This window comes from Lissotriton vulgaris, chromosome 4_2 (genome assembly GCF_964263255.1).
Source record: "Lissotriton vulgaris chromosome 4_2, aLisVul1.2, whole genome shotgun sequence".
Lineage (NCBI taxonomy): Eukaryota > Metazoa > Chordata > Amphibia > Caudata > Salamandridae > Lissotriton > Lissotriton vulgaris.
Genome location: NC_141692.1, coordinates 23262521 through 23271074, shown reverse-complemented (window position 1 = coordinate 23271074; position 8554 = coordinate 23262521). Strand labels below are relative to the sequence as shown.

At 40.4% G+C, this 8554-nt stretch overlaps 1 long non-coding RNA gene across 1 annotated transcript in view; it reads left to right on the top strand.

Moving 5' to 3' along the window:
- Positions 1 to 1055: 1055 nt before the first annotated feature.
- The window catches only part of LOC147718168 (uncharacterized), a 50284-nt gene continuing 42785 nt past the window's right edge, over positions 1056 to 8554 (top strand). Inside the window, exon 1 of the long non-coding RNA XR_015295559.1 lies at positions 1056 to 1191. This is a non-coding gene — a long non-coding RNA (uncharacterized LOC147718168). The remainder of the gene's footprint in view (positions 1192 to 8554) is intronic.

The window sequence follows — 8554 nt, the reverse complement described above, 5'->3', positions numbered from 1 at the left end:
TATGCCCCAAAAGGTCTTAAGGACACAGCACTTGGACTGTCTAGGCAAGACCTAACAATGACCAAGTTCCTTCCAGCATAAGACGTCAGGCGCTTCTGTACCAATGTAACATCTTTAGTCTATTCAAAAGAGTCAGACAATTTTCAGATTCTGACAGGCAGTGTATCTCTGCCAACAATGTAGATACAGAATCATAAAATATGGTTTGGGAGAATGTGTTATCTTGAGTGAAGCGGAGTCCTGAGCAGGAATGTAAATACCATGAACTTAAGCCGCATAATAAAAATACAATGCATACTTCACTAAGTGATCCATCATTTACAAAAGGGTGACCTAAATGCTTTTGGACAGTTTATGCCACAATGTAATAATAATAATAATAATAATAATAATACTAATAATAATATCTGCTGTTTTCTGTTTCTGAAGCTCCAGTCTTGGGAGGCCCATCTGGAGACACTGTTGTAGGCTTTGCTCTTTTCTGAATATGAAAGTTCCAGCCTTTAAGGGTCTTACTAGGAAATAACTATTTCAGTTTTAACAGCTTTCTGAATCATGAAGTTTGAAAATTTAGGTTCTACTTAGAGTTTGGTGTACTGTGTATGTGACAGAGTGCCCCGATAGTCAAACTGACGGTCCACCCGCTCTGTTTAGAGTGGGGCAGCCAGTCATTCTTTCATTGATGGTGTGACCCCTAAAGAAATCCTACACCGACGGCCTGACAAAGTTGGGACAGATAAGCAACACTACACCGCACACTGCCCAACTGATTGTTCTAATTTACTTTTTATTCTATTGGGGAACAGCACAAAAAAGCTGACCATCCCAAACAGAAAAAAAATATGATATTTTGGCTAAAACTTTTTTTTCAAGAAACAAATTCCTTCTTCAAATGCTTGTTTTGGAAACATAGAAAAAATTTGCAGAGGGGCCTCACAATGGATGCCTAGAATTTTTGACAAAACATCTTAGGGCTATTTGTGTGGGTGGAGGGACTTTGGTATCTGCAAAATGTCTTGAAGATGGATGCCCCAGCTCTTTTAGTGCTTGTCTATAAAAGCACCACTTACCATGTGCACACACAGACATATCAGCACCCGCCTATCTCTTTGTCTCTGGTGAAAATCCATCCTGAAGAAATGAAGACTTTTATTGTCATGTTCCTGGCTGCAGCTTTTCTATTTGACACTGGTAAGCAATGAGCAAAGCAAAGCAGTATTGATCAAGCCTGTGTGAGTAAGGCTGCATTTCCCTGACTTACTCTTAAGGCTAGAGTATTGTTTATTGTTTGATTACTTAAAATCATGACAATTAGAAGAAAAATAGAAGAAAAAAAAACAATCAGAGAGGGTGTTGTAGCCCTCACCGTGACTAGGATCACGATGTGAGGAGATAACCCAATGATAAAGCTTGCCACCTTTGGTGATGAGGGAAACCGTCCTTTAAAAAATATACTATACAAGTACTAGGGGCCCGATTCACAGAACTAACTTAAGAGAAAATACTAAACTTTTTTTTGGTATTCAAAGAAGGCATTTAGTAGTAGTAAAGTTAGGATTTTGTCTTAAGTCTGTCTTAACTCTGTCTTAAGTTTGTCTTAAGTTTGTCTTAAATTTGTCTTAAGTCTGTCTTAAGTCTGTCTTAAGTCTGTCCTACTACTTTTGATATTCACAGAAGGCCTTTAGTAGTAGTAAAGTTAGGATTTTGTCTTAAGTTTGACTTAAGACAGACTTAAGGCAGTCTTAGGACAGACTTAAGACAGACTTAAGACAGACTTGACAGTCTAGGACAGACTTAAGACAGACTTAAGACAAACTTGACAGACTTAAGACAGACTTAAGACAGACTTGACATACTTAGGACAGACTTAAGAAAGACAAAATCCTAACTTTACTACTACTAAATGTCTTCTGTGAATACCAAAACTAGTAAGGTTGGGATTTTGTCTTAAGTTAGCTCTGTGAATCGGGCCCTAGGTCTCTTGTCCTTCTTCCTTTTTTCTTCAGCAGACCCAGGAGCTTCTTTTGTAGTTAATATAATTACTTGGGGAGTCAGCTCCTTTGGGTCTTTAAATCTCCTCTAGCCCTCTTGATATTATGTGGTCACTCTGAATGACTCCTGCTGGAAAATCACAAGCACTTCCCTACCCTCGAGCTGTTTCATTTGTTGCTCTGTCCAAGTCCTTGGGTTACAGTTTTTCTTCCCCATGGGAAACATTCCAGCCAAGGTTCTTTCTATTCGCTTAGTTTAATATAGGGGGTATACCACCTTTTATAAGAGAAGGAGTTTCATTCTCCACCTTTTATCTCTAGTGGCATAAGGTGGGCATCACCCTCAAGCCACACCTGTATCCAGACACCAAAGCTTCACCAGGCTCAGGACTCCAGGGTAAACATTTACCAGGCAAATACAGGGAAAATCAGGTTGAGAATGTGTTGACTTTCCTATAATAGGTGTAGGAAGATACAAATATGCAACACGTTAAAGTGGAGTAAATGATTGGTGGAACCAAAGCAAAATAGGCATAACATATGCATAAATTATTCCACATGTGTGAGAGAATTTAGAATCATAAATCTCAGTCCTAGATCGCACTTTTTCTCTATAAACAAAATCAGAACAAAGAATGCTGCCCTCTTTCTACTACTAATGTAATCAAAAGGCACATTTGTTTTGTCTCATGCTTCATATCGCCCTTTACATGTCATTCATAGTAACATGCATGTTTCCCATTTCCCATGTAGTAAACAGAGGAGAAATGGCGAGTTATCAGATTACTGCATATTTATCAAGAGGTGGACAAGAGATTCAAGGGAAAAAACAGAGAAACAGAAGGAAATGGAGTAGGGATGGGAGAGAGGTTAGTATTCTTTCCTACCCAAGACACTACGCAAACAAAGCAGTGAAAATAGGTGGAGTAAAGTAACAATTAGGAAAACAAAAAAAGGATCTCTGTGATTCACCGAGAAGACAAATGTTGAACCTAGTCTTTAAATAAGATGCATACGTTACTGTTAAAAACTGAGTGAACACTAATAATCTTTAATTATTTCTGATAAGATGAAAAATAGGGTAGGCGAAATGCAGCAGAAAATTCAATATTCAAGCAGTGACAATAGAACCGTTTTTAGAGTGAGTGTCTTGACATTATGCAGTAGTGTGTTGTCATTTTTAACCAGTATATTCTCTATGAAAATGGAGTGAATCCAAAATAAACCACTAGAATAAACCATGGTTTTCATTATGAAAATGGATGGTCTTAATCTCTTTTCACAATATAGAATCTTAGGTTTCAAAGCAACACTGTAGTGATGGTGGTCACAATGTGGTTGGGACCCTTGTCTTCCAGTGCTCCCAGATAGTCCATCCATCACCCAGGATACACTCCAGGCACAAGCTTGAAATAATAGCAGGAGCCAAGGATGCAACAACCTCCCCCCCCCACTCCCAGCATACAGATAATAATAATGCATCATAATTGGAAGAGTAATAACAATAATAAAAAATATAACACTGATCTTAAAGTTTCACAAGTACAACAATAACATCCTGAACAATAAAAAAAATGACCAGGGAATAGAAAAAGAATTGACTATGACAATTAAGCATAAATGGTCTTTGATCTTCTCGGCTGACAACAGATCTTCCATATGTGTTCATGTCCTCAAGTTGTAAAGCATTCCCCACATGGGTGCACCTCCTTACCTACTTACCTCATTTCCTCCGCATTTAATATTTCTGGATGGAACTCCATTCATGCCACAGCCAGTACTCTCCAGTTCTCTCTACTCTCTCCTGTCTTATACTTGATTGCATGTGGTGAATCTACTGAAATGCCTCGCCTTGCCATCTCTAAATTTAGCAGAACTTGAAACGATCTTTGTAACCTGCAGGAGTTTCCTAAACCTACTGTGCCCCTTCTTGGTTTGCCTGTTATTTTGACACATCCCCAATCATCCATTTCTAGAGCTCTCTCCTTAACTCCAAGTTTCTGATCGTCATTTTCGTTGCGTTTTCCTTCTGTTCTCGCTCACAACGGAAGAAGACCAATCAGTTTTTTAATCTGCAGTTAACAAGCCATATTTAACTTTAGTGATGAGTTCTCTGCCTTTCTGCATTTGGAATGCACGGTATTCTGTCACTGTGGACATGATTCTGGCAGTGCTTAATTTGTATAATATTAAGTCCAGGTGCTCAAATGTTTTTCAGAGGCCACACCCACACTCCCTTGGCTCCGCCCACATCCTCCAATGGCACTGCTGAAAGTCAGATGTAATACAGGATCTGGATTTCAGCAAGGGAGCCGTCTGACTCTGAAGCAAATAAGTGAATAACATCTGCGCCTAGACAATCACTTCATATAGTTGTTTTTATGGTGCTTGCTAACTGTAGGCCTTGCCACTTTAAATCACTGTAAATACCAGGTGTTACTTTTCAGTGGATCTACTTCAGAAGGATAAATGACTAAGTGTGCAGCTTGCAGATTACTCACACACATATATACCCTGCTCGACAGGAAAGGCATATCTCACTGAGCTATCTTCCCATGGAAGGAGTGTCGGTCACAGTTCAGGTATGTAACTTATGCGTGACTTGTTAAACACAGTATCACACCATGACATACTTTCCGAGAATGTGTTGCTGTAGGGAAGAGAGGAGGCATAGGTGTGTGTTTAGATAGAAAAAGAAGCAGTCTCAGTATATTGTGTAGTCTCCTGCCACCATGGTGAGGTTTGTGTAGTATTCTCTTATTACTATATGTCTCTTATGTTAACTTGTCCCTGGCTGCTCAGCCTGTGTGAATGTTCTTAGTGGAATGTTGGTGTGTGGGCCATGATTGGAATGCTTGGTTGACTGGAGCAGACTGACGGATGGATGGATGGGGCTGAGCAGCTAGCAGGCAGTATGCACCTGTTACAACGCATTTTTTACAACGCACTACCACTACAACGCAGGCATTACAACGCATACCATTACAACGCATAGCTCTGGGGGGCGCTCTAGGATAAGAGGTAAGTTTAATTTACTATCCAACACCTTCCCTAGGGTCCACGGGGACTGGAGTTAGAATAGTAAATTATACTTACCACTATCCAGCACCCCAAAGCGCTATGCGTTGTAACGGTATGCGTTGTAAATACCGCGTCGTAATGGTATGCGGAGTAAAAGTATGCGTTGTAACGTCATACATCCCTAGCAGGCTGCTCCCGGTGGGACTGTTGAGGGATACAAAGGACTGCTGATTTACCTGTTGGTGATGATTTGTACATGTTTATCTACTACTGGAATAAACCTACATTGGCTTCATCATCACCTGTGTTGTCCTGATTACTACACTTATTTTTGGCGACAAGTTGGAGACGTATCTACGCAAAAAAACAGAAGGTACATTTGGCCTGAGATACCTCATCATGCCTTCTACAATATGCTGGAGACCAGATACCCCATGTAACGGACAACTGGTGAAAGCAGAAGGAACACGGTGTTACAGAAATGACATTCAAGAAGCCTCACAGGTACCTTACTATTGAGAAACTGAGCTTCAAAAGAAACAACCACAAAGACAGCGCGCTTTGCAGTCCCACCGGTGTCCATCACATTGGACGGCCCTCACACAAGCGTGCTGTCCTTCACATCAGACAACTACCAGACAAGCATGCTGTTCACCGTCTAAAGAAACTACTGCAACATGTCACAGAATGGGTGCTGCGCAGAGAGTGCTTTTATACACAGTAAGCCTTTTCTTTTACGTCAAGATTGCTGCGCAGAGTGTGACTACCTTTTACATTTTAACAAGGGAAAGGCAGTTTGACTTTGCTTATGTGTGAGACTGGAAGGCACTGGAACAACCGTTTCTATATTCTGGAACTTTCACAGAGTTACCCATGAATGTGCGCAAACAGTTTTAAATGTACTTCTCTATCTGTATATGCTGAAAGGATGTGCTACATTGGTGCAGTGGCTTTCAAGCGTTTACTACAGGAGCACTCAACTTTCCAATGGGTCCTTTACAGAATTGGACAGTTTGCTGTGGATGTTACGATCTCTCACATTCAGTACCACAACGAGGGGTGTCTGGTGCGATTAATTTAAATGTATGATTAATTTCACCTTTGAATGAATATTGGTGGGTTCTGCACAGAATTTGACAACATGCTGTGGCCGTCTCTCACATTGGTAATTATCGCCATGTGTAATTCTGGGCTTGTTGCGTGCTTTCACTGGCAATCTCCAGACAACGGTGAACTCTTGCATCCAATGCCACAGCGAGGGGTGGCTGGTAAGATCGATTTTGGTTTTATTTATAAGTCTACGCTGAGACTTGGGGCCTGTGGTGTTTCTTAACTGCCATTTCTTTCAATATGTCTCATTTTAAAGGAAAGAGCTCTAAACGGACGTCGTGACAAGAAACAAGAAAGGAAGGTCTGTGTCTCATTCTACAAAAGATACTTAGCTTTGTTGATTTGGAAACTGCCACTTCAAGACTTGTCTTCCTAGTATTAGCAAAACATAGTTGGAAAGGTCATCGGAGTACTTTTCTTCTCGAGTGCTGCCATCTAGTGTCTAATTTTCACATTTTCGTATCAGTATGCAACGTTTAAGTCAAAATATCATTACAGTATTACAGTTTTACATATTGAGTATTGCAGGTGTTTTCAGTATATTTTCAGGTTAATTTGGAACTTTTATGTCTTCTTTTTGAACATGTTATAGTGGGTGTGCTCCACAGCAATTGTTTTCTTATGCCATACTACACATAGCCTGCATTATTGACAATTTATTGTTGTGGAACTGATTTTCTTCCCTTACATGAGGGTTTGTTCCCACTTTATTTCATATTTACATTTTTACCCCTACACAGGGATGAACCCTTACACAGGGTGAGTGTACCCTTACATGAGGGTTGGCCCTACGTCAGGGTAACTTTTGGGTTTTTATGTCCATCTTTACGCTCTATATTACATTTTTACCCTTACGTGAGGGTGTTTTTTTTTACTGGTTGCAGGGGTGGGTCCCTGCGTGCATGAGATGCATTGCGCCACACAATGTTTTCTTGTTGGTTTTACACTGTTGGCCTCCTCCTATTGGAGAGCTCTCTCATTTCTTTGTACAGGTTATCCCTTAGATGATAGCGGGGCAGGGCATAGGGTGAAAGTCCCTATGTTCTCAAGACGTCTTGTGTTTTTATTACACAGTGTGATTTTTTTATGATCACTAGTTGGCCCTTTTAGTTTGTAGGGGCAGGACATTGGGTTAAAGTCCCTCTTGTCCACATTTATTTACATCTTGTCTCCTATTTATTTTGGGGGCAGGACATTGGGTTCTAGTCCCTTTTGTCCACATTTTCATATACGTTGTCCCCTGTTTAGGTTGGGGTCAGGAATTTGGGTAGACAGTCCCTCTTTCCACACTTCTACATGGAGTTTCCCTACATGGGATTATATACATTTTGTCATCTATTAATGACCTTTATTAAGAGGGGGAGATGGGTATTTCGTATTTTATAAATTTACCTTTTTCCCTTCTCTTTTTATATTGCTTAGTCGCTATCCCTCTCGTGATGTTATTTATATCATCCCTGGGCTACTGACTGTGCTACTTATCTTTTACTGTTGCGTCTACAGTCTTAAGATGTTTGCTATTCTATTTGTATTATACATTTATGCTTGTAGCTTTAAGACGTTCTTTTTATTTGTCTTATCTTGTATTTTTAGGTCTATAGTTTCTAGATGTTCAGTTTCGTCTTTCATTTATAAGTGAAGAGATATGTAGTATTCTCTTATTACTATATGTCTCTTATGTTAACTTTTCCCTGGCTGCTCAGCCTGTGTGAATGTTCTTAGTGGAATGTTGGTGTGTGGGCCATGAAGTTGAATGCTTGGATGACTGGAGCAGACTGACGGATGGATGGATGGGGCTGAGCAGCTAGCAGGCTACTCCCGGTGGGACTGTTGAGGGATACATAGAACTGCTGATTTACCTGTTGGAGATGATTTGTACATGTTTATCTACTACTGGAATAAACCTACATTGGCTTCATCATCACCTGTGTTGTCCAGATTACTACAGTTTGCTTCTGGGATTTGCATTTGCCGCCTTGCTTTGAGAGTTGACAAACAGATTTCCTTCTCCATATGAGTACAAGATGTCAGGGGGGGGGAAATAAAATACTCAGTATTATGACGCAGGCAAACGTTAAACCAGGGCAACACAGCTAACAGTGCTCTCTGCCTTAACTGAGGCGATAAAAATAGCTACAATAAACTCTGCCTGCTCTTATGCTGTCTACATATTGTAATAATCACCAGGTTACTTTTTTCATTAACAATTTAGATATTCCAATAAAAAGCTCTTCCTTCCAGGCTAATGTTATGAACAAGGTTAATGTACTATTCCAATTCCAGTCCCAGCAGGAAAGAAGTGCTTTGTGATGTCTTGGTAGGTAATTATGAAGGGCGGCAATGAGGGGGGAGTACATGGATGACTAAGCTGTGGATGGGGCGGGTGGGGGTAGGTTTGGTGGGAGTACGGGGAATAGCATACGTTAAACGGC